Here is a 22,045-nt window from a genome sequence, read left to right as displayed (position 1 = left end):
ATCGTGTTGTCTGCTGTTCAACCATGCCTAGACGGTCAATATCGCGGTTCGTATTGTTACTTTGTGCCAGGAAGGGCTCTCAATAAGGTATGTTCTCAGGCGTCTCGAAGTGAACCAAAGCGATGTTGTTCGGACATGGAGGAGATACAGAGAGACCGGAGCTGTCCATGGTATGCCTCGCTTAGGCTGCCCAAAGGCTACTACTGCAGTGGATGACCGCTGCCTACGGATTATGGCTCGGAGGAACCCTGACAGCAACGCCACCATGTTGAATAATGCTTTTCGGGCAGCCACAGAACGTCGCGTTAAGACTCAAACTGTGCACAATAGGCTGCATGATGCGCAACTACACTCCCGACGTCTATGGCGAGGTCCATCTTTGCAACCACAACATGCAGCGTGGTACAGATGGGCCCAACGACATGCCGAAAGGACCGCTCAGGATTGGCATCACGTTCTCTTCACCGATGAGTGTCGCATATGATTTTAACCAGACAAACGTCGGAGACTTGTTTGGAGGCAACTCGGTCAGGCTGAACGCCTTAGACGCACTGTCCAGCGAGTGCAGCAAGGTGGAAGTTCCCTAGTTCTCTGCTGTTTTGGGGTGGCATAATGCGGGGCCGACGTACGCCGCTGGTGGTCATGGAAGGCACCGTAATGACTCTAGGATACGTGAAGGCAATCCTCCGACCGATAGTACAACCATATCGGCAGCATATTGGCGAGACATTTGTCTTCATGGACGGCAATTGGCGCCCCCATCGTGCACATCTTGTGAATGATTTCCTTCAGGAGAACTACATCGCTCGACTACTAGAGTAGCCAGAATGTTCTCCAGACATGAACCCTATCGAACATGGCTGGGATATTTTTTCAAAGAATATTCCGCACTGGCTTTACGAATGACTTTTATTAAATCTGCGACCGGTTTCGCACCACTTATCGGAGCATCCTCGGGCAATATACGCTATTTATAACATAGCAGCGTTGAACATTGCCCTCTAACCACTCCCCACCATTCAAGTCCAATAAATCCGTTATCTGGTGAAAGCGGTAGTTAAAATTTAAAAATCTCGACTTGCAGGGTCATTGCCGCTCCCATCATTAAATTTTTTTTTAAAAAAAAGATAGCCAAACTACACGGCAACGAATCTTGCGTGAATCGAAGAGTTATGTAAAGAAAATGATAAGCACGCCATTATAATGGCTGTTAGCACGTGGACGTCGTCTTAAGGACTAATTCATTTAACGCTGTAACCACTGCCTTCGAATCGACAGTAGCAACGGGGGAGACTAAAGCCTCTTTTAGTCCAGTCAACGACTGAATATCAGAAGAAAAATTCGTGCACTCGCAAATTTTTCGTAGAGTGGTAAGAGGGAGTGCCATAAGTAACATAATAAAAATCCTAACCAAACGTTGTTTCATTCCTGCCTTTGATCACAATATAAATTCCTTTGACGATGACTGGTTTCAGTCTGTAATGACCATCTTCAGATCTGTTCTACACCATGATCTGAAGATGGTCGTTACTGACTGGAACCGGTCATCGTCAAAGGAATTTATATTGTGATCAAAGACTGGAATAAAAAAACATTTGACAGTATTGGATCACTGTTCATATTCGTGACTATGTCGCAGCTGGTGAAAATCCTGATCAGTGGAGTGTGAGTGTAGGGATAGGGGGCGAGGAGGGGGTTGCGTTTAAAGGCCACTTTTTTCTTAAATAACTCGAAAAACTCTGCTTCTACCGAAAATGTTTCCCAGTACAAGTTTAAACTACTTTAAATTTCCTAAAAAAAGTCCTATTCATTTTTTGAGACCAATAGTTTCCGTGTTGTAGCGGATGTGCAAACTGCTTATTATGAAAATTATTGTTTTGGTGGTACAAAATTAATAGTTAGTGGTTATTCAAGTGAGTTAAGAGCAAATGTTAAATGTATGTATCATATTTAAGAGTTGTCGAGGTATAAATTGTATTCCGGTGATGTAACAGTATTGAGGGAGATGATGGAGGGCAGTGGGGTGAGGGAAGGTAGATCGTCGGATTGTTATAATCCACTTACTTCCTTTATAGGTCTTGAAACTGAGAAGAGAGCAGGTGATTACCCCTCTCTCTAATCCACTACATCACAAGAAAGAACTGCTAGATGTTTTACAAAGTTTCACCGACCCTTCTGCAACACCCTTTATGACTTGATTGCCATGGATTATGGTGACATGCTCGGAAGGTATCTATTCTCCAAAAAGTGCGTTAACACTACATGGATTACAGTTATGAGTTCCTATAATATTATCTCAAATAACACACATAGATAGAATCTACACAAATGTCTGCACACTGTTCTATGCTGCTAGAGGGCAAACTGATTTTTAGTCGTCCCGTACGGCAGCTGTAGCGTTCTTCCAGGAAAGGGGACTTTCTCCACCAGGGGCGCTGTTCGCTTTAAGTTTGCAGCACTTCCAGTCCGTACCACTCTTGTGAGTAGACAAAATAAATTCACTGAGCTCGCATTTTATGGTGGAGTCTTTCCAGATTATTAAGTGAGTACAGCTAATGGTAAGAGAAGTACAGTAACTTTCTTTCTGCTCATTAATCCAGCATCATCACTCCGTCGTCAGGCCACAAATGCCTGACAGTTGCCTGACTACCTTCATTTGTTTATCATTCACCCCTACCACCCCTGCCCTCTCCAGCCTGTCACACCCCAGAACATAATTTGTTTCCTCTAATGGCTCTACCGCACTTACAAGGGGAGGCCACGACGTTGGGATCGCAGATTTACTTCAGACATTCTACACCTTTAGTAGGCCATTAAAACAACTCAATGCGCTAGTAGTAAGATGCACTACTCTGGCAATTGCAGGAAAAATGCGAGACAAGTTTTGCGCGTCTATTATGTTGCTTATGTGTCTGTGCGTAAGTAAGCGACATTAGATTTCGTAGTGGTCAACTGCTTAGCTTTCGATCTTGTATGAGGCTCGACTCCCGCTAAAACTTAATTTTTAATCAATATAATCGGAAGAAAGAGGCATTTGTCAAAATGTCAAAGACGTGTTTTTTCCCTTAGAAACTCTGAACATACCCTGTAAATGTGGTAAAACTGCATTCATTCGAAGTAGTAGATGCCGCATCAGTTTATGTTTTCCATTTCTGTGTGACAGGCCAGCGGCCTTGCATCAGCGCGATAACACCGGTTCTCGTCAGATCACCGAAGTTAAGAGCTGTCGGGCTGCACTCGCGCTTGGATGGGTGACCCTCTGGTCTGCCGAGCGTTGTTGGCCTACGGGGTACATTGAGCCCATGTGAGGCAAAACCGAGGAGCAACTTGATTGAGAAGTAGCGGCTCCGGTCTCGTAAACTGACATACGGCAGGGAGAGTGGTGTGCTGACCACATGCCCCTTCAAATCCGCCTCCAGTGACGGCTGTGGGTTGAAGATGATATGGTGGCCGGTAGGTACCTTTGGGCCTTCTGGCCCATTCGGGCGGACTTTAGTTTTAGTTTTGTGTCTGCATTACAAATACCATCCTGCGGTGTCCAGAGCACATCCGACAAGTAACTGTACCTTACTATTGGGGACTGCCATATTGCGACTCACTAAACCTTCTCTCGCGATTTTCTATGAATTGCCAGAGTAGTGCACCTGACTACTTGCACATTACGTTATGTTAATGGCCTATTAAAGGTGTAAAAAGTAAATCCATATATATATGGCTCTGAGGACTATGGGACTCAACTGCTGTGGTCATTAGTCCCCTAGAACTTAGAACTACTTAAACCTAACTAACCTAAGGACATCACACACATCCATGCCCGAGACAGGATTCGAACCTGCGACCGTAGCAGTCACACGGTTCCGGACTGCGCGCCTAGAACCGCGAGACCACCGCGGGCGGGCGTGTTTGTATTCCACTACTGGACCGATGTCAACCAAACTTGGTGCACATATCCCTTACTGTCAGGTAACAATAGCTACGGGGTAAGAACCACCTATCATTCATATTTCAGTAGATATGACGTATAAACAGTGAGATGAGTGACAAACTGCTGTATCATGCATGGCGTTTAAATTTATTGCTTCTGTGCTGCTAACTCTTTCATAACGTATTTCGCAGACAGTATCCACATATGTCGCTGAATGTGCGTACACAACATATCATTGTACGACATATAATTCAGGAGATATGACGTCATAAAAAGTGAGATGCCTTGAAAGAATGCCGCATCATGCATGAAGTTTTAATACATTTATTCCTTACTACTAAGACACTCGTACAGTCGAGTCAACATAAGGAACTCCCTGATAATTGGCAGCGCTTTTTACAGGTTTCAACTGCGACTCGCAAACTATTGTAGGAAAAAACAGTGGTTGTCTGTGGAGCTATGAGAGGTATTGCCGTAGTGACGTTTACAAAATCGCGCCTCATACACGTGAAGCAGCTGCGCCCAGTATACAAAAACTGTCCAGGGTCAGCTCACACAGAGCATCCTGCAGAAGTGGATATAAGTTTTCATTCCTAATAGACAGTTGGCAAATGAACGCCTGGGCAATACCAGGTTTGGCAGCTAGTTCTGTAAAAATACGAGGCTGATTCAAAAAGTAACAGCAAACTATTTTTGCGAAGCATATGTTTTGCTTACATATACAAGCAAGATGTCATTTTTCAGCATAATTACCCTCCTTTTTGATACACTTCTCACACCTCTGTACCAAATTCTCTGTTCTATTCGAATAAAAGATTTTAGGTTGTGCCCGCTTCTTTAACCTCGTCATCACTTCCAAATCGTCGTCCTCTGAATGTGTCCTTCAGGCATTCAAACATATGGTAATCCAAAGGAGCCGGATAAGGGCTGTATGGGGAATGCAATACGGCCTGAAATCTCAATATCAGAATGACGGCAAGAGTTGCAGCGGCGGTGAGGGGTCGCGCGTTGTCGCGAAGGAGAGGAGCGCCTCAGGACAGAAGTCGTCCGCGACGGCTGTAGTTCGTTCTTCAACATGACGCAGTACCGGGCACTCTGCGCTGTCTCACCCCTCTGCCGTCAGCGCTCCAAAATCGGGCCATTCATACCCCAGAAGAGGGTGAAAAGGACATTTCCGGTACATTGTCTGACTTTTCTTTTAATTGGAATGTTTGTGTGAACTTTTCTCGTGTGTATGTGCTTTATTTCTTCTACTTTTGATTTCGTTTCAGTTTTAAGATTGTGTAGGCTCATGCTGCATGATATTTTATTGCTGTCAGTGTCTATACGGTTTACATTTGTGTTCTTGAAGTTTTTACGAGTCGTAGTAATTTTGCTTTGTTCATGAATAGTTGACGGCATTTGCGAGTGTTTCACTCCGGGGTAGCTTAGTTTCATGTGCAAGGTGCTGCAGATAAATTTCTTTGTCGGAAAGTGGTCCATAGTATTTGTATGCACGATATTTCAATCATATCAATAGGGATGGACCTTTGAGCCTTTAACTTATTGATACAGACAAAATTATTTTTATCTCTTTTCTTGTGTGTGAATCTAGTACGTTTGTGTGAAGGTACTCACGCGTACCTAAGAGTTCCTTTCTGCAATGCACCTCAGTACTTAATATAATAATAATATAAGTGACTTAATTAATTAAATAACAGGTAACGACAGTCCATACTTAAGAATTGCTTTGTGAATTTTTAATTTGATGTTTTATTTTAATAAACTATATTAATCTGAGATGACTGTTTCTCATACAAACCTGTTCCCTTTTGTAAGATTGTTTTTAATACATCCACTTAGCACTGCTGAAGGGTACAAGACAAGCCCTGTATTTACAGACTTTTGTCAGATTATCTTTTTTTTGTTGTGACTTAAGCTCCTGCTTGCTGTGTGATATTTCATTTAACGTTTGTACTTAAAATTGTTGGCATATTTTCATTCAATATATTCAGTTGGATGTTTGTATTAATATTAAGATGTTAGTTATGCTTACCAGTCCAGTGATTAATTGAGTTATATAATAAATTTTCGCAATTTTAGTTTAATTAGATTGTGACTTGGAAAATTTTATGGCACACAAAAGATACAGTAGACTGCAGAGGTCCACATTGGCGAATTTCCTGCAGTTTCTGTTTGCAAATCACTTTCAAGATAACCATTGACTCATTAATAACGATGTAAAGGGAGGTGGCACTACAGACGTACGCTGTACATTATTTTGAAGCCAGAGTGGGCGGGTGCTGCCGCCATTTTAACTAGCCCAAAACATTAGCAAACCACAGTTCACGAGTGCTTCTTGTTCATTATTTCTGTTGTGTGCACGCAACAACTGTTTTAAACACTAAAAATTATAGAGATTGCATGAATAACATAGTGTCAGGAAGGCTGTTTCGAATTTTTTTCTGTTCTTGAATGCGTAGTTACTCTAGTACTACGACGAGTCATAGTGACGTCACGGAGAAGTGTCACCGTGGTGAACTACGGCGGTCTGAACGCACTGAACGTAATGTTTTGGGCTAATTAAGATGGCGGACATCGGCTTTAGGACGTAATGTAACCTACCCTCTGAAAGAATAGAAGAAGAAAATGGTTCAAATGGCTCTGAGCACTATGCGACTTAACTTCTGAGGTCATCAGTCGCCTAGAACTTAGAACTAATTAAACCTAACTAACCTAGGGACATCACACACACCCATGCCCGAGGCAGGATTCGAACCTGTGACCTTAGCTGTCGCTCGGCTCCAGACTGCAGCGCCTAGAACCAATAGAAGAAGATCTTTGGGTTCAGCTCACGTACTTACGCCAAAAGATAATGGTTTTGAAGCATTTACACAATTCAGTGCGCAGAATTAGACCACTAGAGCGGAGTGAACCCTTCTAAATAATAATTTTACCGATCTTCGGATATATAGAGGTGTGGTTAGGCGCGATCTCTGCGAAGACGGTAGTGGAACTTACTTGGCCTACGAGCTATGTAAGAAACGCTCCACCATAAGAGTCTTAAAGCTTCTGATAAGTGATATACCTATAGAGAGGAGATTGCGACGTGACTCATCCTGAGATAGTAACATCTGAACTGCACGCTGTTTTCCTACGGTGCGCACAGCAAGGGACGCGGCCATTTATTTCAACTGAGTTTCCTGTTCAGCTTGTCCTGCCATCTGTCGGCATACGCCAAAATTGTCTCGAAGCATGCATTTTCGTTTCCCAGGAGTTTCAAGTAGCTGACGAGTTAATTGCATTTAATACTTATAACGTGCTGTTACTTTTTGAATTGCCCGCGTTCGAAGAGAAAGAATATTCAGTAGAAACTCGGTGATGTGGAGGCGGTACAGCCGTGTAGAAGTGAGGGGATTTTCCGGCCGCAACCCCTGGGAGGCGGGCACGTGTGACGCGTCGGCCGCTGGCCGCTGCGAGGCCGGCCGAGTCCCGGAGGGCCCATGAATCGGCGAGCAGCCGCACGGCTGGGGCCGGGCCCTGCATCATGTGGGGCCGCGGGCGCAGGGCGTGGCTCAGTGTGACCCGCGCCAGCCAGGCCGCCGCCTTGATAAATAATGCACGGCGCCGGTCCCCAGCCCGCGGCGCCCCGCTCCTGGCTTACGCTTCAGAGGACTCAAATTAACTGACACGCCCTGAGCGAGGACGCCGACCCCGCTGAAGTAAGTATTCAGGGGCGAGTGCACGGCTGAGCGGCAATTACCCGTTACAGCAGGTGCTCGTGCTTAATTCCGGCCGACCACTGGCAACGCATGCGTCAGACATAACAAGGACTTGGGACGTATGATGGCCTATAAAGAGGATAAAGAACAACAACGTATCCGATTACAAGGTTGTAGTGTACAACTTGAGCCTGTCCCATCGTATAAGTGACGAATTTGTTGTGGGACATCATGGAACATTCCCGCTTCAGCCTCTATAGTTTCGTAAAGTTCCGATAGATAGCGGCGTTATACAGGGTGTTACAAAAAGGTACGGCCAAACATTCCTCACACACAAATAAAGAAAAGATGTTATGTGGACATGTGTCCGGAAACGCTTAATTTTCATGTTAGAGCTCATTTTATTGTTGGTGATGTCTTGACTGGGCCCCATGTTCTTCCACCTACGCTCAATGGAGCACGTTATCATGATTTCATAAGGGATACTCTACCTGTGGTGCTAGAACATGTGCCCTTAACACGTACGACACAACATGTGGTTCATGCGCGATGGAGCTCCTGCACATTTCAGTCGAAGTGTTCGAACGCTTCTCAACAACAGATTCGGTGGCCGATGGATTAGTAGTGGCGGACCAATTCCATGGCCTCCACGCTCTCCTGACCTCAACCCTCTTGACTTTCATTTATGGGGGCATTTGAAAGCTCTTGTCTACGCAACCCTGGTACCAAATGTAGAGACTCTTCGTGCTCGTATTGTGGACGGCTGTGATACAATACGCCATTCTCCAGGGCTGCATCAGCGCATCAGGGATTCCATGCGACGGAGGGTGGATGCATGTATCCTCGCTAACGGAGGACATTTTTGAACATTTCCTGTAACAAAGTGTTCGAAGTCACGCTGGTGCGTTCTGTTGCTGTGTGTTTCCATTCCATCATTAATGTGATTTGAAGAGAAGTAATAAAATGAGCTCTAACATGGAAATTAAGCGTTTCCGGACACATGTCCACATAACATATTTTCTTTCTTTGTGTGTGAGGAATGTTTCCTGAAAGTTTGGCCGTACCTTTTTGTAACACCCTGTATGTAGTCTTCAAAATGGCGTCTGTAACGGATGTGCGTTCCAAGCAGAGACCTATGATGATCGTCTTTTGGAGGAAAACCACGTCATTACAGAGATTCATGGGTGCTAGCAGAATGTCTACGGAGAACTTTCAGTGAACAAAAGCACGGCGAGTCGTTGGGCTAGTTATCTGTCATCATCGCAACAAGGTCGCGGAGTCCTTTTCGATCTCCTGGGTACCGAGAGGGCACACACATGCGTGTAGGCGCTTCAGTCCGGAACCGCGCTGCTGCTACGGTCGCTGGTTCGAATCCTGCCTCGGGCTTGGATGTGTGTGATGGCCTTAGGTTAGTTAGGTTTAAACAGTTCTAAGTCTAGGGGACTGATGACATCAGGTGTTGAGTCCCATAGTACTCAGAGCCATTTGAACTATTTGAACACAGCCGTGATCCTACGAATGTTTGGAACGTGCGGACAACCGTTCAAGATGATCGACAGATCACAAACACCTCGCTGCACAACTGGACGTCTCTATTCGTGTTGCTGACACACTCGTCCACAAATTGGGATACTGAAAAGTGTATGACTGGAGGCTTCTTCACCGCCCAACATAAGACCACAAAAAGCAACGAAGGTCCATTCGTGCGAAGTTGGTTGCGCGTTAGGAGGCCAATCGTGTAAATTTTTTGTCGAACAATATCACAGACGATGAAACATGGATTTCTCAGTTTGAACCGGAAACGAAACGGCCTTCCATGGAATGACGCCGCACCACCTCTCCTCCGAAGGAAAAGTTGGAAACAGCATTCTCACCTGCAAAGTCGTGACGACCGTCTTCTGGGGCTCTGAACTGATTATGCTGTTTGATGTCCTCCCTCATGACGCAACGATCAATTCTGAAGTGTATTATGTTCCCCTCAGGAAATCGAAGAAACAACTTCAGTGTGTTCGTCGTCGCCAGAAAAATGCAAACGATTTTCTCCATCTGCATGAGAACGTAAGGCCTTAGACAAGTCTGCGCTCCCGAGAGCAGCTTACAGAACGTCATTCGACTGCTCTTCCTCGTCCATCCTATTGCCCGGATCTTGCACCTTCCGACTTGCATCTGCCTGGCGCAATGAAGGACGCGCTCCGCCGGATGACGGGGGGGTTATTGATGGAGCAAGACGTTGGCTCCTACATCGTTCAGTAGAGTGATATCATGCGAGCATACATGCCGTTCCAGTAAGGCAGGATAAGCAGTCGCATACAACGGAGATTACGTTGAAAAATAGGGATTTGTAGCCAAAAGAGAGGGGAATAGTGTGGTTTACTGATATCGTGAATGAAACAAAACTGCTTTAGAAAAAAAAATGTGTTGCATTACTTACTGAACGGCCCTAGTACTTGCAGCAGGCGTATACAAATGTGTCACTGGATACGAGACTAACAGAGCCCCATCGGCTAACGTAACAGCTGTCTTCAGCGGCTCCACCTGGGCTACACAGGACAGCTCTTCCACTGACGGAATTGTATGAAGTGGAATGATTTGTATTCTTTGTTCATCGGCATCAGTTCGAGCTCTTGGTTTCATCTTTTGATTTCTCTTAACACTGGCGGCTGTTGTTGCATATCACGACAATGGGACGATCACGTAAAATCAATATTAGACAATGAGAAGAGAAGTTTCACATTATTGGATGGTTGGGAGAAAGCAGAACATCTGTAAAGGAAATCAAATAGAAGTTGCTAGTCCGTCCAGTTCTAGAGTATTCCTGTGTCTTTAGGAATCGCAGTGAATTAAGCGTGACAAGAGACTGAACGATTTGAAACGCGCTGGAAAGACCGTAACTAGCCGGTATGGGCAGGACAAAAATGTACCTTACGTACTCGGAGAATGTAAACGGGAATCTGTGTAAGGAATCCTCTTGCAAAAAAAAGTGGAAATGAGCGTATGGCATCGTTAGCCGGCAGGCCCCTATTCGGGGAAGTTCGGCCGCCAAGTGCAAGTCTTATTTCATTCGACGCTACATTGAGAGACTTGCGCGCCAGTGATGAGGATGAAATGCTGATGAGGACAACACAACACCCAGTACACGAGTGGAGAAAATCTCCAATCCGGCCGGGATTCGAACCCGGGCCCGCTTGCATGGGAGGCGAGCACGTTACCACCCAGCCTTTTCTTTTTTTTAAAAAAATCTCATTTTGTTCGTTTTCGTTCGTTGTATCTGCTCGACTCGGACATCGTAAGACACCCGTTTCAGTTCGTCATTGATCCATTACCTCAGTTTTTTTTTTTATTACAGAGGGCAGCTAACCCCCTGACCGAACACCTTGAGCTACCGTGCCGGCTAGCTAAGCAGGCCGACACTGTTGAATAAATTTGAAACAACAGGTATATGACTAACAGTGTGTGTCAGTTCTCGTGTCATTATCTTGCATTTAGATCATAAAAGTACGGCGAGAGACATTAGGTGGCGTACAGCGGAGTATAGTATATTTACTGATTTTTCGCTCGCTCAGTACGAAACTGATACACTGTAGGATACAAAATGGACAATATTGGTACGAAGCACACACCGCCACGTACCGTACAATGGCGTGAAAAGTTGACGGGGTGTTGAAAACAGTATTCCATATTCGGAGAGACGATATTATGGATTAAAAGAAGAAAACGGTCAAGTAAACATCGGTTCTAAATTGCATACGTTAACATCTTTGATCATTTGTTTATCTTTGCTGCGAGGTAATTACCTCGAACGGCTAAAATTAAAAAATGCAATTTTCTGAGTGGTAAAAACGAAAGATTCAATCGTGTTTCAGTCACGAAACTAAACTATTTTTGAAACATCGTTACGACATTACCATATCCCTGTTTCGTAAGATTATGAAACTGATTATATAAATTACCAATAATTGTATTCTTATAATTTCAAAACACAGTGTAGTGAAGGTTACAGTCTGCGAAACAAATGAATGAACGTCTTGCTCACATGGTCCACCCACAACAAACGTACTTAATGTTTTGTACCTTGCATCTACGACAGTAAAATTGAAACGTGTACCACATGTGCTTAAATGTATCACGTCCCGCAATAGAATCCAATTTGCTTCGTTCTTCACTTCGCGACAGTAAACGAACTAATTGACTGCACGACGCAACAATATCTAATGACTACTACACTGCTATAGGTCCTACACAGCATTACTATTATTATAAGTGTAAATGGTCAGACACAAACAACTGGCACCTTGAAGTCTTCCAATTTCGGTCTCTTCAGATGTAAAGAGTCCAGCAATCAAGTGCTTTACAAAGAATAAGAAAAGTGCATATATTGATTTTGACTGGGGGTGCAGGGTGACGGTGACCCATGTGTCGCTAGGGAGGATTGGTGCAGAAGAAGAATCTTTTGAAAGAAAATTCTGTTCTCAGTGCCTTTTCAGGTGAGCGATTGAAGACAGCAATGCACTGAGTATTGCTTCATCATTCTATTACAAAAGCTGTTATAAATAACCAGTACTAATTATCTCATTGACTGATTAGTTCCTGGTTTAATAAAACACCTACAAAAACAAAATGCCGTTTATCTTTCATGATTTTAAAAACACAAGTACTCAAAGAAAATTCTTTTTGATTTGAAAGATTCGTTAATCACCAATATTGATGACTGTGGGGGAGAGGAAAAAGGGGGTGAGAGTCTGCTAGCTGGTGTTTGATTGCACTCAGATGTCATGATTTTTTTTTAATGGGCACGCAGCCATTTGACAGTATTGTTATTTATTTAAGTACGACCCAGGTTTCAGTCTTTTATGCCATTTTCAAGTGACTGAGTTTATGTCATTACCGTATTTTGCAGGACATCAAGGTCAAAATTGGTCATGTTGTTGTTGATGTTGTTGTTGTTGTTGTTGTTGTGTTCTTCATTCCAGAGACTCGTTTGATGCAGCTCTCCACGCTACCCTATCCTATGCAAGCGTCTTCATCTCTTAGTACCTACTGCAACCTACATCCTTCTAAATCTGTTTAGTTTATTCATCTATTGGTCTCCCTCTACGATTTTTACCCTCCACGCAGCCCTCCAACACTAAATTGGTCATCCAACCGATCCCTTCTTCTAGTCAAGTTGTGCCACAAATTTCTCTTCTCTCCAATTCTATTCAATACCTCCTCATTAGTTATATGATCTACCCATCTAATCTTCAGCATTCTTATGTAGCACCACATTTCGAAAGATTCTATTCTCTAAACTATTTATCGTCCACGTTTCACTTCCATACATTGGTCATAAGTTAAGAAAAATATTCACTCCCCGCGAAATGCCAAGTATAAAATCATCATAGTGTAAAAAGACTCTTATTAAATATGACACGTGCTCAGCGGCGAAGATGATATGCTTCAGAAACTTTCTACAAAACGCATACCTCATGGGGTAAAAAATAATAGGAAAGGCAAAGGGAGTCCTGGGATAGTTCCATACTCACCATACAAAATAAGCTAAGAGAGTTTCAACATTTACATGAGCAACAGAAGAAGGTCAAGCGAAAACTTTTTAACTACTACTGGTTGACCACGGAAACACGTCAGTGTATCCTTACTGCTATTTACCAAGCGAATGAGAAATGATCGAATTTCAAAGAACGGATACCTCTTCAGCAATGTCTGACCTTAAAACTGAAATTGGCTGCACATACATTCACCCGTTGAGTCATTTACACATCGTGTTCCGTAAATCTAGTGGCGAAAATGAGCCTTCAGGATTGTGGAATGAGGCAAGTTACTTATCAACACCCAGACCCAACCACTGCAACCTCTTTCTATAAAATATATTAGCAACATATTCTGATTAGCTCCGGGCTATACATATGTTTTATGTAAGGATCTGGAGAATGAGCTGAATAGGACAACCCTGGAACACACCTTCTATTAAGAAAAGTCAGGGCACCACGGACAATATCCGGTCTTTCATTGTCTTGTTGAAAGGTAACATCTCGGAGACATCGAAGGTGGAGCGCAGTCAATGGACTTATGATACCAGGAGTGTAACGGCTGCAGTCCAAATTTACCGGCTATGCGAACCAGATTTGATCGAGTTGTAAACCCAGAGGGTCACACACAATATGTTGGCTCAGTGTGATAATGACAAATGAAATCTGGCAACATTCGTACTGCTTGGAGCCTCTACACACGGATACATCCACTTTTTTTTAAAATTAGAGATGGGGCCCCTCCATGCCCGCACCAACGTGATGACCAGACCAAAGGTTCTACTGCCACCTCCGTCAACATGTTAGTTATCTAGTAAGTGGATCACAGGATGCTGGGCTGTGCCAATGCAATGCTGTAAGCAGGTTAGACGACGTGGTGCTTTTCCTGATCCGGTGTTATCGTTGGACGCAACATTGTTGTGCCGTGTCAAGCTGCGAAAATAGGCACCGAGCTGGAGAGTCTGTTGAGCTCCAGGTATCGCCGCGCTGTACGTGTGGATGTTTACCTTGCTGGACACAACCGCTTTCCTGGCACAAGGTACATGATGTCGCTGAACGATTCTGCACGGGCGAGAGAACCAGACCTGTTGGGCGCTAGTCGCGTGGTGCCGTTGCTGTCCTGCATGGCGTTGAGTGTTACCCTCATGAGCCCATCAATTCCATATTCGCATGACGATTGTGGGATCTCGATCAACTTCAGCAGCTATAGCGCTCAAGGAAGAACAACATGGTCGTTAGTCTACGATCCCACCGCTATCGGACTTCGACAAGTGGCGATAAACTTTTCTTCTTTTCACAAGAGGCATAACACGATTTCCTTTTAAACGCAATTTCCTCTTAAACGCAAACGCGTTTGAATCAGAAGCTCAGTGTGTAATCTTTATCCACGTATGGCGCTACTCCCCTATTTTTTGCTAATCATGGGAAAAACTGATCGGTTAAAACAGATACCGGTATGTTAGTTCTGAATAACAGGCATTTTTCGGTATTCTTTGATCTCGATTATAACAGATTTTTTTCATTTTTTCATTAAAAACCGGCATATCAATTAGCCATAGCAGCAGTGCTTAAAGTTTTAGTTTTTAGATAAAATTTTTCTTACAAACGAGTAACGTTTATTACCAAAACTACCGTTGCTTTGAAGCATTGGTTTATTATAGAAAATGGTGGAAAGTCGACCAGTGTTGTCTTAATAACAATGCTGACATTTACAAAGTAGCAACGAACACATGACATAAGAATAGGTAAAGCACTGCTGACACAATAATGTCACCTGTTGCCGTGTGGCCTGATCTATTAGACGGTATGCGTGTACATACAGTGTGCAAGAGAGTACGTCCACCCCTGGATTACGCGGTAATTTCTCGCTGTCGCCCTTGGACATCAGCTGTATTGCAGAATGACACCACCCCTAGTTTGAAAGTATTTTACGAAATGTACTACATTGAACTACAAGGCTGCGTTTGCTTTCAAAGATTAAAAACTAGAGAAAACATAAGAAGCTTGCGATATTATACAAGTAAAAGGAGAAAATGTCCCCTACAAGACAAGATAAATTTGATTGGTATGCCTATAATTTTATCGACGTTCTATAAGCTTGGGATAATAACTGAATCCTTAATTTTGTGGCTGCTTGAGGATTAAAAACTGACGCTATCCTAAAATGACGATTCAGGAAAGTCGCCAGATTGTGACCTTTTGCTCTCGCCGTCACGACACCCGTGTCCATATTAGTCATCTTTGCTGGACACAATAAGACCTATTTCTGCTTCAGCCTCAACCCCATATCGATACAGTTCTCTTATTCCTTTATCTTCATCAAAATTGTACTATCTTTGTTCGAAGACAACGTTTTCTCCTGGGAATAATAGCAATAAGAAAACCAAAAATCGGCTATTTCATAAACCTGTAATTTTGAACAGTTTTAAAAGCCAGGTTGAATTGGAGACAAAAAATGGGTGTAACTGAAAACCACTTGTTTCAGCTGTAACTACCATCCCTATTTTGTGCGAATGTCATGAACCTGCAGTGCTAATGATATGCATATCCAAGCCTGTAGTAGACCTACACTTCATACCAATTTGAAGTTTTGTCGCACGCCCCTTCATAGTGTTGGAATTTAAATGTCCAGCAGTGCAAAATAAATAAATAAAATGCATACTTCCTGAGCAAAGAAAGAAACTATCGAATGCGAAGGGAATTCTGGGTCTGTCCTATACTTACCAAACGAAATTGACTGGGAGAATTTCATCACCAACATGATGAACTGAAATACCATCTTGAAAGAGAGTTGCAGCAACGTGCAATGAATCAACTCACGTTAGCAGCCAGAAGTGACCACAGCGAGCTTTTCTTTTTCTTTTTTTTCCTTTTTTTAAAAGTATACAAGCGTTGGTCTTGAGCGTCTCTACATACAGTATGTGATCAAAAGTATCCGGACAACCACAGAAACATATGTTTTTCATATTAGGTGCATTGTGCGGCCACCTACTGCCAGGTACTCCATATCAGCTGCCTCAGTAGTCATTAGACATCGTGAAAGAGCAGAATGGGGGGTTCCGCGGAACACGGACTTCGAACGTAGTCAGGTGATTGGGTGTCACTTGTGTCATAATTCTGCACGTGAGATTTCCACCCTCCTAAACATCCCTAGGTCAACTCTTTCCGATGTGATAGTGAAGTGAAAACGTGAAGGGACACGTACAGCACAAAAGCGTACAGGCCGACCTCGTCTGTTGACTGACAGAGACCGCCGACAGTTGAAGAGGGTCTTAATGTGTAATGGGCAGACATCTATCCACACACAGGAATTACAAACTGCATCAGGATCCACTGCAAGTACTATGGCAGTTAGGCAGGAGGTGAGAAAACTTGGATTGCATGGTCGAGCGGCTGCTCATAAGCCACGCATCAGGCCAGTAAATGCCAAACGACGTCTCGCTTGGTGTAAGGAGTGTAAACCTTGGATGATTTTCCAGTGGAAAAACGTTGTGTCAAGTGACGAACCACAGTACACAAAGTGGCGATGCGATGGCAGGGTGTGAGTATGGCGAAATCCCGGTGAACGTCATCTACCAGCGTGTGTAGTGCCAACAGTAAAATTCAGAAGTGGTGGTATTATGGTGTGGTTGTGTTTTTCATGGAGGGGGCTTGCACCCCTTGATGTTTTGCGTGGCATTATCACAGCACAGGCCTGCACTGATGTTTTAAGCACCTTCTTGCTTCCCACTGTTGAAGAGCAATTCGGGGATGTCGATTGCATCTTTCAACACAATCGAGCATCTTTTCGTAATGCATGGCCTGTGGCGGAGTTGTTACACGACAATAACTATCCTGTAATGGACTGACCTGCACAGAGTCCTGACCTGAATCCTTTAGAACACGTTTGGGGTGCTTTGGAATGCCGACATCGTGCCAGGCCTCAGCGACCGACATCGATACCTCTCCTCTCCTGCGTGAAGAATGGGCTGCCATTCCCCAAGTAACCTTCGAGTACCTGATTGTACGAGGGTAGAAGCTGTCATCAAGGCTAAGAGTGGTTCAAAATGGTTCAAATGGCTCTGAGCACTATCTGACTCAACATGTCACCAGTCCACTAGAACTTAGAACTACTTAAACCTAACTAACCTAAGGACATTACATACATCCAGGCCCGAGGCAGGATTCGAACCTGCGACCGTAACGGTCGCGCGGTTCCAGACTGAAGCGCCTAGAACCGCTCGTCCACACAGGCCGGCGCTAAGGGTGGGCCAACACCATATTGAATTCTAGCATTACTGATGGAGGGTGCCATGAACCTGTGAGTCATTTTCAGCCAGGTGTCCTGATACTTTCGATCACATAGTGTTTGTGCGCTAGCTTTCAGACTGAAGCTAAATCACGTTGCGCACGGGTCAGTAACGTTACTCATCGATGAGAACGATTTACAGACAAAAGACAGCCATTTAAGACCCAGCAATACGAAACACCGGCAACTCTTCGACCACACTTCGGAAATTAACAGCAACAACCTGCTTCGTCATCAGTACACGGCAATGTTGCCGTATATAGCAGCCATATTGCATCATTGTTGGCGGAGACGCTGTTACGGCCACAGATTGCCGTAAAACGTGGCCCATGTAAAAGCACCTTTCGGAGGTTGGTCTCGAGTAATCGAGCTCCTCAAATACAGCGATCATGTTGAAGGACCTCTCTCATCAAGAAACGTGCGCTCTTTACTCGGTTATCTAATCACAAACAAGCAGTTTGGTGTCGTAACTAGAAATGCACAAGGTCAATGAATTTCAATGGTTAGAAAAACGCCGTCAGAATGTAACATGCCTCATACACCGAATCAATCACCCGTGAAGAGTACCAAAAAAAGGTGACGACGTGTAAGACATCGAGCGAAACTAGACATCCGATTGGAGGCCACCACGAGGTTCATGAGTAAGTCCCGTTTTCGCGAATCCCTAAAAAGGGGGGAACGAAAAACGCAGACACTCGTTGGCTGGAGCGACTCTTGGTCACGAAAGCGAAAGGAAGCCGTTCTTGGAACGGAGAGGCAAGATCAATCTTCTTCTTGTAATCATAGAATAAGGGCGTTACAACCTAAATTTTCAGTAGTATGGTTTCAAATCATGTGCAAGAGGCTGCACTAATACTTTTCGACCTGACAAGAACACGAAGGTAGCCAAAAAGCCACGATCATAATCAGTATATGAATAAGTTAAATAATTATTAGGAGGTATACTTATTTGGTGACGATGCGTATTAATAACAGTAAAATAAATTGCTGAAACTAAATCTGTGTCCATTCTGGTTGAATACAAACATTGACGAAGTTTGCATCAACCTTAAAGCTTTCGTGTATTATGTAGGGTCTTTTAGATAACATGTTTTTCTTTGTAGCTTTAACATACGAGGAGTCTTCAATAAGCAATGCAACACTTTTCTTATGAAAGCAGGTTGGTTTTATGCGGGATTCCAATATACCCTATTATTCCCCCAACTTTTGACTATAAAATCCTATTTTTCAAAATATTTCCGTTTAGTGCGACGGCCTTACTGGGACAGCCTGTATGCCCTCATGATACCACTCTAATGATCGACATAGGAGCCAATGTCTTGCTGCACCGACGCCCTCCCCATGTATTGCTTCCCTCGGAGTGCAGTCTTCGTTGAGCCAAACAGATGGAAGTCGAAAGGTGCGAAATCCGGGTTGTAGAGAGGATGAAGAACAGTCTAATGAAGTTTTTTGAGCTCCTCTCGGGTGCACAGACTTGTGTGAAGCCTTAGTTGTCATGGAGGAGAAGTTAATTTGCCTTTTTTGTAGCGACTAACACACCGAAGTCGTTTCCGCAATTTTCTGAAGTCACGGTGTGCGGCCGGCCAGCACGCGGGCGATCGGACAGGTTTACACGACCTTCTCGCACTGGTGACAGACGCCTCGCTGAACAAATCACCATGCTTTTGTTCACTGCCAGGTTTCCCTAGACATTCTGCTAGCACCTATGAATATCTGCGACGCTCTGGTTTTCCGTCAGTGGAAGTGAATGACAGCTCTCTGCTTCGAACGCACTTCTGTTACAGACGCCATTTTGAAGACTACGTATAGCGCTGCCACCTTTGGTTCAAATGGCTCTGAGCACTATGCGACTTAACTTCTAAGGTCATCAGTCCCCTAGAACTTAGAACTAATTAAACCTAACTAACCTAAGGACATCACACACATCCATGCCCGAGGCAGGATTCGAACCTGCGACCGTAGCGGTCGCGCGCTTCTAGACTGTAGCGCCTAGGTCGTTCCGTGACAGCAGCGACTTAATCTCGTACGCAGGTCATTTAGAAGGCGCGCTGAGGTGTGCATTCAGGAAAATGGGACCTCGTTTGAACACCTCACTTAAATGAACATCTGTTTGAAAACAGCCAATTATGTACAGCATGAGGGAACCACCAGTAAATATTTGAACTTTTCTAAATGCCTAACTAAAACTGGTAGGAATTTGATTTAGATTGTTTTCAAGACAGTTCGTTGTAGTACATCAGTGGATTGAGGGAAAAGTCAATTTTCTGTTTATAAACTACAACTCCGCAGAAAGAGTGACTTTTCTTGCGTTTATTTACGTATCTAAATACATGTTCCTTTCACTTATTATTTTGTAAGTTGCACAAGAAAACACCTTGTCTTAAATACTCTGCATGTGTTACAAGTGCTCTCCCTATTTGTTGTGATGCATCAACGGCAAAATGGAACCATCAGTGGAGAAGTCTTCCCACAACGACCAGCGAAGAACGTTGTAGCATTTGAGAAAATAATACAAATAATACAACAGAATGATTACATGTGCTGAATGACAATGAACGTGCTTTTCCCTTAAAACTAAGGATTCTTTAAGATATAACAGTGACTTTTGTACATTTATCGCTGTTCTGTGCCGAGCACAGCTACGAAGGTACACCGTGGGACAAAAGTGATAGTCGCTGCAAAGTGTGATTTGGGATACTACGACAATGTAATTGAATCCTCCGAGTGATATACGAACATAGACGTTAAAGCAAAGCAGGTGGTATCACAGTGCTTCAGAACTGAAAGCAGCACGGCGTCGTTTGCGCCTGCGAACTCACCCGCAGGGCGACGTATGTAAGCGACGGTCTCGAGATCTCGCCTGCAGAGCATGGACCTGACCTGCAAGCACACAAACAAAAGGGCAGTCGTTACTGTGGGAAGGCCAGTGACAACAGCGGGAGGTCTAGACACGAGTTAGTTCAGCTATTTTAGCTGACTTTACTACAGTTCCAAGGTGGAACACTGTAAATAGTTGAAATGGCTCTGAGCACTATGGGACTTAACATCTATGGTCATCAGTCCCCTGGAACTTAGAACTACTTAAACCTAACTAATCTAAGGACAGCACACAGCACCCAGTCATCACGACGAAGAGAAAATCCCTGATCCCGCGTGGAATCGAACCCGGGAACGCTGGCGTGGGAAGCGAGAACGACAACGAGCTGCGGACTGTAAATAGTTCAAATGGCTCTTAACACTATGGGACTTAACGTGTGAGGTCATCGGTCCCCTAGACTTAGAGCTAGTTAAACCTAACTAACCTATGGATATCACACACATCCGTGCCCTAGATTCGACCGTAGCAGCAGCGCGGCTCCGGACTGAAGAGCCTAGAACAGCTCGGTCACAGCGGCCGGCCACTGTAAATAATTACACAATTAAATACATATTGTTGTCTGTATTACACTTGACACACTAGCCCACCAGGTGAGATCTACCTATGTTTCTTTGAAATGCATTAGTAGAATTCTCTAGTAATAATGTAGAATCCGAAATCCTCAAGTCACCTGGATGTACTTATCTTGCGGTCGCACGTTGCACGGAGTTGCAGGTACAGTACCCATGTGTTGTTTGAATTGTTTTTACGGTTCCATACTTCAGTTAGTAGAAACGGGACCCTTATACTTTGTAGGATCAATACGGTATCCGCCTGTCTGTCTGTCTCTTTGACTGTCCGACTGCTAAAAGCCCTTTTCCTCGGGAACGGGTAGTTGTATCAAACTGAAATTTATATCACATACTAAGGTAACAGTCCCTTGATGCTGTAAAAAACTGAAGCTTCTAAGTCAATGCAGTCAAAAGATACGACTATTTATGTCGCATACTTTGATACTCGACAAACTCAGTCATAAAAACCAATTAGGTACTTTCCGTTGGTGTAGAATCATGAAACATGGCTAGAAGCTAGATTTCACAGTACAAGTAAAGGAAAAAGAACGGAAAATTGTTAATTTGTAGTTACACCACACGAAAGAAGTATTTCTTTTATGCTTTGTTATCCGACTTCAGACTTGAAATTGAAACATTCTAATGTATTGGAATCCCCGGTACCGATATCTTGGCAATATGAATGTCGATAACAGGCAAAAATTGTCGAGATTCTCGATTCCCGGAATGGATGAACTGTATATACAGGACTTATCAACACTGGATATTGGGTCCACAACCGATTATATTGAGATAGGGAACAAATGATTGGAAATGAATATATGATGTATTATCGACATACAAAGCGTACACGACATAACAACAACTCAGCTCATAGTTCAAATGGCTCTAAGCACTATGGGACTTAACATCTGAGGTCATCAGTCTCCTAGACTTAGAACTACTTAAACCTAACTAGCCTAAGGACATCACAGACATCCATGCCCGAGGCAGGATTCACACCTGCGACCGTAGCAGCAGCGCGGTTCCGGACTGAAGCGCCTAGAACCGCTCGGCCAGCTCATAGTAATTTTCAAAGCAACGACCGCCAGTTTCAAGGCATGTATTTCAACGGAGAGATGTACTGCCACAGTTCTTGGAGACTTCACTCCTTGTTGTCCGCAAAAGGGCGTGGTTT

Source organism: Schistocerca gregaria, chromosome 1, assembly GCF_023897955.1.
Source record: "Schistocerca gregaria isolate iqSchGreg1 chromosome 1, iqSchGreg1.2, whole genome shotgun sequence".
NCBI classification, from domain to species: Eukaryota; Metazoa; Arthropoda; class Insecta; order Orthoptera; family Acrididae; genus Schistocerca; species Schistocerca gregaria.
The sequence above is the reverse complement of the archived record's forward strand: the minus strand, read 5'-3'. Positions refer to the sequence as shown.